The sequence below is a fragment of the Peromyscus eremicus genome, chromosome 23, assembly GCF_949786415.1.
Source record: "Peromyscus eremicus chromosome 23, PerEre_H2_v1, whole genome shotgun sequence".
Taxonomy (NCBI): domain Eukaryota; kingdom Metazoa; phylum Chordata; class Mammalia; order Rodentia; family Cricetidae; genus Peromyscus; species Peromyscus eremicus.
In genome coordinates, this window is record NC_081438.1 from 30839937 (window position 1) to 30847502 (window position 7566).

The following is a 7566-nucleotide window of genomic DNA, read 5'->3' on the forward strand; positions in this document are numbered from 1 at the left end:
GTGGAGTTCAGGACATAATGAGGCAGGAATAACGTCCCTTGTCTTCCTATGTGACCTTCCTGAGGGAGAACTCAATGGGGTCTCCTTGGAAAACCCTGATTTCAGGGACTGGTTTGTTCTAGCTGCTCTGCTACTGTCCCATAAACAAGCTCTAGGATCAAGAAGGAAAAGCAGTTTCCACCAACATGTCTGTTCCTAGGCGCTGTGCTTCCTGCACCCAGTTCACTGAACACTTGCCTAGATGAGACAGGATGCACATCTGGTGAAGATGAGGTTTGTCTGAACATGTCCAAAAGAAGCTGCAGATCTGAGGAGAAAAGGATGGTCCATGGGAGTTCTGGAGTTAACTTCTGAGACAACAAGAGATCCAGGGTGTTACCATACTAGTTACCTTGTCTGTGTCAATGACCTGGGAGGAATGTAAACAGTCCCAACCAGTCAGGCTCTGTGCAAAAGAGCAAGTTACCCAGCATCACTGGGACTCACTTTTCTCCACTGGGAGGATAGTATTACTGAGGAACTTTGGGGCAGTGTGTGCAAAGATTTTGGTACAAATAGCATGTATTGTCTGCACCTGTTCCTGATGCCTGCAGGAGGCAGGCAGTGGGGCAAGGAGAGTGTTAAGTGTTTGAGCCTGATCATAAGCGGACTTCTCTCACATAATCATCTAGAAGCTACCATTTTCTCTCTGTAGTCGCCACTGATATAAAAAGTTCACATTAAACCCATCTTGCAAAGCTACACAGGGAAAACCTGTCTCGAAAAACCATTAAAAAAAAAGTAAAAAAAAAAAATGAACTCAACCTTGGCTCTTGGGCATCAACTCTGCTTCCTGAGAATCACATTCTTTGAGACCATCATTACCAGGGCTTGGAGTCTTGGTCCACATGGGCTGTCTCCTGACTCTATGCCTGGCCACGGTACCCAAGCGCATCAGGGTGAAGCCTGCCTTAGTGGTCACTCTCCAACAAACAGACCAGGCATGGGCTGAGGAGCAAGCAGGTCATTGTCTGTTGGCTAGTTTCCCAAGCTGGGTTGTGTGAATCCCCATGTTCCAGGCTCTGGAACCCAACACAAACTAAGTCACTGGCCAGTGACAGAATGGATGTCACAGCATACAGGTGTGAGAAGATGTTCACCATCTTTGATTCAAACCTCCTCATTTTGTTAGGATCAGTGAGGAGAGCTTGCCACCACACCAAGTTATCTCAGTATCCCTCTGTAGCCATGCCTCAGCTATTACTTCTCTTTCTCTTTGGTCCTCTGTAACACAAGCTCAATGACAACCTACCCTTGGGATTGAGGCAGGCCTGCCTGGGCAGCCTCATTCTTCCTGACCCCTAAGCCAGAGTCAAGTTTAGACCAGAAACCAAAAACTAAACATCTACTACAGACTGTTATATGGTGGTCTCAGTGATGCTTTCGGCTATGTGCTTTGTACAGAGGAGCCCAGGCATTCATCCACATCTCAGTGGCCATCCTTCACTGCATGGAGAGGCTGTCTGCCTGTCACGGGCACCCGACAACACTTTAGACAACTATCCCAGCAGACAAGCAAGCAGTCAGCCTAGCTGGAAGCCATAGTTGTATGATCAACAAGGCTGTCTAGGCCTGACCGCTGTACCCAGAGGACCTGGGTACAAAGTAGTTTTAGGAGTGCTGACCCCACCTCTGACCACTGTGCCCTAGGCTAGGAAAGGCCTACTCACTTCTGAAGTGGAGCAATGTCCCAGCATTCCATCCGGAGTGGTACCCATTTTCCTCCAGCTTGCTGTCACTTTCCTGTTAGGAGACAAATATGGTTCTGATGAAACTCCCTACAGTGAGGCCCCTTCACAAACATGTAAACTAGACCAGCATGCAGTGGGACTGTGTCTGTTCTGATGGGCAGGACACAGGGATAAATGAAGGCTGCAAATACAAGAGCAGGGAAGGGAGGAGAGGGAGGAGAGGGAGGAGAGGGAGGAGAGGGAGGAGAGGGAGGAGAGGGAGGAGAGGAAGGAAGGAGAGGGAGGAGAGGGAGGAGAGGGAGGAGAGGGAGGAGAGGGAGGAGAGGGAGGAGAGGAAGGAAGGAGAGGGAGGAGAGGGAGGAGAGGGAGGAGAGGGAGGAGAGGAAGGAGAGGAGGAGAGGGAGGAGAGGGAGGAGAGGGAGGAGAGGGAGGAGAGGAGGAGAGGGAGGAGAGGGAGGAGAGGGAGGAGAGGAAGGAGCTCCCTTTCCCTCCTGTGGGGAAACATTTCACTAGGACCAGACACCTGAAGGGTGGACAGATCAATGAGTACTGCAGGTTATTCCCCTGCAGACTGGTCCACAGGGTCTGCACAGTCATGGGTAACTTGTACCTGGTATTGGCTCATGGCCCCCTCAGAGAAGAATTCTGTGAAACATCAGCCCTGGATCCTTGATAACTAAGGTTTGCTGGAGAGAATCCTGTAGTAGCTGGCTTACCTCCTCCTGTGCAGGACAGAGACCCTTCATGCTGGGGAAGTGGGCACACTGCCATCTGGACTTCCTGCAGGGCTCCGACTTCTGCTGTCTCAGGCCACACCTCAAATTGCCACCGTGTGTCTCCTGATGTAGAGAGCTCATCCCTTTAAAGAGGAAGGACATGTGAAAGGGACTCTAGGAGAACTTGAAATATGCAGCACTTACGCTAGACTTACTCTGCATACCTCTCTCTCCTCCATCCTCTCCAAATTCCTCCCTTAGTCAGTTCTTTCCTGCTGCCTCTGCCATCTCTGGTTCTCATCTTCTGCTCTCCATCTCCAGATCAACGTTATCACTTTATTTAGATGTGGGTTTGTACTGTGGCACTGGTGATATTGATGTCAGAGTTTTAAATTTGCATGCCCATGCAGTGAAACAAGTTAATGTGCCCATGGCAAAGGACAGATGACAGTATCAAATACATAATTAGTGTAGTAGAAACCCGTGGCCTGGAACTGACCAGTGACTGTGCAATGAGCACTGACAAGTGAAGATATGTGGACAGAGGGTTCACAGTGTGACTCTCTCTGTCACACTCTGTCACTCCAGCATGCACGAGGAGATCTTTAAGTTTCCCCCTCTTTGATTTTCTCTTACTTTTCCTTTTTTGTCTCTTAAATTTTGTTTTATTGGTGCAGGTGTAGTGATGGAGGAAGGATGTGAAGTCATGGGGACGTGAATGTGATCAAGATACTTGATATAAAAGACATAGAATGAATACATAAATGAATAATGACTAAATCAATAGAGAAATAATAAATAAATAGATGAAGAGCATACAGGACAAGAGCACATACTAACCTTCAAGAATGAAATTTAGATATTTTTCAGAAAACAGATACAACTGAGGATGACTGTGTTATATGTGACAGGTGTGTCCCAAAAGACAAGGATCACTATCTTCTTTCATACGGAAAATCTGGAGGTTTGTAGGGGCCATAACATGAACAACAGAACACTAGGACAGTGGTCTTCCTGGGATGGTCCACAATGTTCTTGGGAGGGGGCTGATCACTTCTACCATCACAGAATGTCCAGAGTGGGTGCACAGAGTCCTAGTTGAATCTGAATTAAGAAACCTGCAGCTCTGGGCTCTCTATTATCCAGGGAGTATGAACAACGTTCAGTGGCATAAAACACAATTCAAAGTGGTTTTGACAAGTAACGAAAGCTCTCTGGACCCGTGGGTAAGACTAACCATGTAAGTCAGCAGCCAAGCAGACAGAATCTGGGTGTCAGATGAGTAGAACTGGAAGCTCCTACTAGAATATGTGGCTTTATGCACTCCCTCTGTCATTGATGACCTTAAAGTGAAAGCCCTGCCTTCAACATCCCAAGACAGGCACCAACTGTCTCAGTGACCCACCTTGAGTCCTCAGCTGCGATCTCATGGCTCAAATGGAAAGAACTCATCAATCAGACCAGGTAGCCAATCTGGACTCTCCTGATTGGTCAGGTTGAAGTCATGGGATTTATGCCTGGACTCTAGTGGGAATGTTGTGAAAACATGGTTAGAGAGTAGCCTTAGCATGCTCTGTGCCTTGTTTCCAAGGATGTATCAGCTAGGGCATACCTCCTCCAGCCTACTGAGTTGGTTCCCTAGGAGAATTCATGACAGCAGTTCTCACCTCCAGGTATCTGTTCAGTGGTGGACATAGACTTCTATCCTGAAGGTTAGATTTGGACTTTGCTGCTGTTTGTAGTCCATCCTAGATGACAGAACCTTCAGTTCAATCCCTGACCCTGTCAGGATGAAAGAAGCACAGAATTGTCTCCTTCTGCCTCAAATGTTTGAAGGAATTTACCATTGATGCCATTCAGTACTTGAAGTCAGGCATGGCATTCCACGTCTGTAAATGCTGCTCTCAGGAGGCAGAGAAGGGGGTCAATCCCTGTGAGTTTCAGAGCTGCATGTTCTACATCGAGTTTCTCAGGTTAGCCAGGGCTATAGAGTGAGACCCAATCTCAAAAATCTATCAAATGAGGATTCAGGAAATTTCCCTATCTCATTTCCAGAATTCAACAGACTCTTCAACCAAGTTTCAATCCCTGCCTTCACTGATATGCAGCAGAAACCCACCCTGACACCAGGTGATACCCACAAACTGAAATTTTTTCTCTCTCCCTGATCAAGCTGACTGGGTCTTGTTCTGTGTATATGGGACTCACCAGACAGTCAGGGTTCTAGAAGTAAGTGACAGCACAAGCTGGCTGTCATTCACTGGGAAGAAATCTGGCAAGAGCATTTAGTTTGCCTCAGTGTTTGCTAACAGGCCAGGGTCAGATGGTCAGAACGGAGCTGGAGGCCAACTGTAACATAGAAGATGGTTCCTCCCTTGTCACACCTCTGCAGTCTCTCAGTCTCCCACTGCTCTACAGTTGAGCAAGTCAATAATAACTTTCCCTCTGTGTCAGGGATGCTGGCACAGGGCACTTCATGGGATCATTTCACTACATCAAGACCAGGCTTCAGAGACTCATCTTCTACCACAAACAGATACTTACTGTACTCAATCTTACCTTCAGGTCCATGATTCACACAGATTAGAACCCTGGAGTCCCTGTTGAGTTCATTTCCTCTTGTCAAATCAGTGAGTTGCTTCCTACCTGGAAGGTATCCTGGAAACCAGTTCAGACACTACACTGACCAATGCTTCACACTGCACTAGTGGCTGTCATCAAGAGATCCATGATGATCAAGGTTTCCTTTTAAGCCTGACCCCAATGGTGGGCACTGGTCATAGCGAAGTCCCTTGGATGTTGACCTTGTAGAGGCAATACTCAGTATCAGGCCTGGCAATGTGTACTTACCTTCCCATATTAGAGCAGATCAATAGTAATGTAAGGTCAAATATCAGTTATAGATCCCTCCAAGAGATTAAAAAAATGATGCATGATTCTTGGATCAGGAGGTGGGAGGCAACATGGGAAGCCTGGATGAAGGAGGCTGTAGGGACAGTGACAATGATGTCATCAGATCTGCCAAAGGCCATGTCAGACAAGACCAGTAGAGGACCCCACTGAATGATGGAGCCACCCTTCTGTCTAACCACACCCTTCATCAGAAACCCCGAATGGGAATCCCTTTCCAAAGCAGCCTCATAGTTCTCTACCTTGACATATGCTAAGAGTGATCAGAACAGGGCCTTCCCTCCTCATGGCTGACAATAGAGTGCGAGAGATGAAACCAGAGTCTCACTCTGCTCCGCTTGAGACATTTGTTCCTGGTCTCACTTCCTCGAGACCCCTGACCTAGCAAAACATCCTTTCCTCCTGACTCATTTCAGGTCATCTCCTCTGGACACATTCTGCCCCTCTCCACAGGTCCTCTCACTTCCTCTTCATGCTCTCCTCCTCCTTTCCCCTGTTCCTCCCCTTATCTCCATCCCTCTGTCTCCCCCTGGATTTACAGTTCCTGCATCTTCTAAAAGACTGTCAGAGAGCAGTTTGGAGGTGATGAAGAGATCAAAGAGGAGGGAAGCCTGAGACTGTGTGCCAGTCTGTCCTGTTCACAGAGGCAGCCCTTTTAGATGCCGGGGAACCCTGGTCCTGCAGGAACCATGAGGGATGTAGACATTCATTGGGTCAATGCTACACGTGACTACTTAGGGATGTTCACCAACAGTGCAGGGGGAGCAGTGAGGTGAAGGACGGGGAAGATGGGAGCTGAGACCCTACACCTGGAGGATGGATACTGGAACCTGTAGCCCTAACATGTCATCACACAAGACACAGATTTCCAGCCTGGATCCTTCCTGTTGCACTAAACCACACCAAGACTGTTGTTCAAATAGGCCATTTCACTTTCCCAAATAAAACCTGAAAGATTAAAGAAAGCGTCTCTCTTAGTGACTTTAGCAGACTGGACTTACTCAGCACTGAGGACGACGGGACTCCACTGACCAATAGTGCTGCATCTTTCTCCTGCTGCACCCCAGATCTGTAGGAAAGAACAGGATGCTATTTCCAAGACAGCATCCTACTTGTGTGCCTTGCTAGGAACCATGGTAGCAGGCCCTCTCCTCCTCATTGCTGGCTATTCCTAGCTTTCTCCCACTCTGCACTTCAGGGGAGGTTTCTTCCTGCTCTAGCTTCTCCATGGCCCCTGTCATAGGGAAACACACACATCTCCTTCATGGTCCTTTGTTGACAAAATATTCCTCAGGACAGACTCTATTCCTTATTCTACACCACCTCTCATTTACCCTCTACCAGTCTCCAGCCTGTTTCCCAATTAGTCCCCTTTATCTCCTTCACCCATCTCCACTGTCCAGGACTTACACAGGACTTGTGTTCTTTCCGAAAGGCAGCCACAGAATAAGTTGGAGGGGTTAAAGTGATCAAGATGATGAGCAGCTGAGATTGGTATGAAGTCATTCCTGGTGGTAGAGGCTGCTGTTTTCCATGCAGTATGAGTGCTCCTACAAGCACAACCAAGGCTAAGAGGGTAGAGAGTCCCTGGGTACATGTGCCTTCCGACCACCTCTTCATCCAACAATAGAGCTGGAGCTAAAGTAAGCTGGAGGAGTTATAAAGTGGCAGCTCAGACCCAATAGCTGGAGGATCGATGCAGGAGCCTGTTGCAGTGGGTTGGAGGGAGCTGGCCCTCTGGCGATCTGTCTTGGGTCTCTTCTGTGGCTCCTCACCAGGGATGGAATTCTATTGGGCCATTTCATTTTCCACACTTCAAAGCAGAAAGAAATATGAAAGCACCTCTATTAGTGACTTTGGCAGATAAAATTTCTGAGCCATATTTCTCTTCCTGATTCCTCCATTCTGAACCCTTAACCCCTTTAGACAAACTCTCCTCCCTTCCTTCCAACCCTGTGGTCCCCACGCTAGGCTATCTACTTTTGCCTCAACCTTCCAGAACTTTACATGAACAGGATGCTGTGGAATTTGCCATCTAATGTACCACATATCTATTTGAGGTGCCCTCCCTCTGAGTAGGGAAAAACTTTTCATTTAAACAGGATATTGAAATAGCATATTGAAAATACAATGTAGGAGCTGGGCGGTGGTGGCGCACGCCTTTAATCCCAGCACTTGGAAGGCAGAGGCAGGCGGATCTCTGTGAGTTC

At 47.8% G+C, this 7566-nt stretch overlaps 1 long non-coding RNA gene across 3 annotated transcripts; it reads right to left on the reverse strand.

Annotated features, from left to right (window-relative positions):
• Window positions 1–234: 234 nt before the first annotated feature.
• Window positions 235–7166, reverse strand: LOC131898192 (uncharacterized). 3 transcript variants are annotated; one of them, XR_009375868.1, is made up of 8 exons: window positions 6767–7166; window positions 6358–6425; window positions 5006–5250; window positions 4114–4228; window positions 3852–3970; window positions 2447–2589; window positions 1710–1782; window positions 235–307 (listed from the first exon to the last, which is right to left on the reverse strand). It is a non-coding gene; the product is annotated as an uncharacterized LOC131898192 (long non-coding RNA). The 3 variants fall into 3 exon arrangements; XR_009375869.1 differs by lacking the exon at window positions 5006–5250; XR_009375867.1 differs by having other exon boundaries at window positions 4114–5250.
• Between the last annotated feature and the right edge of the window lie 400 nt (window positions 7167–7566).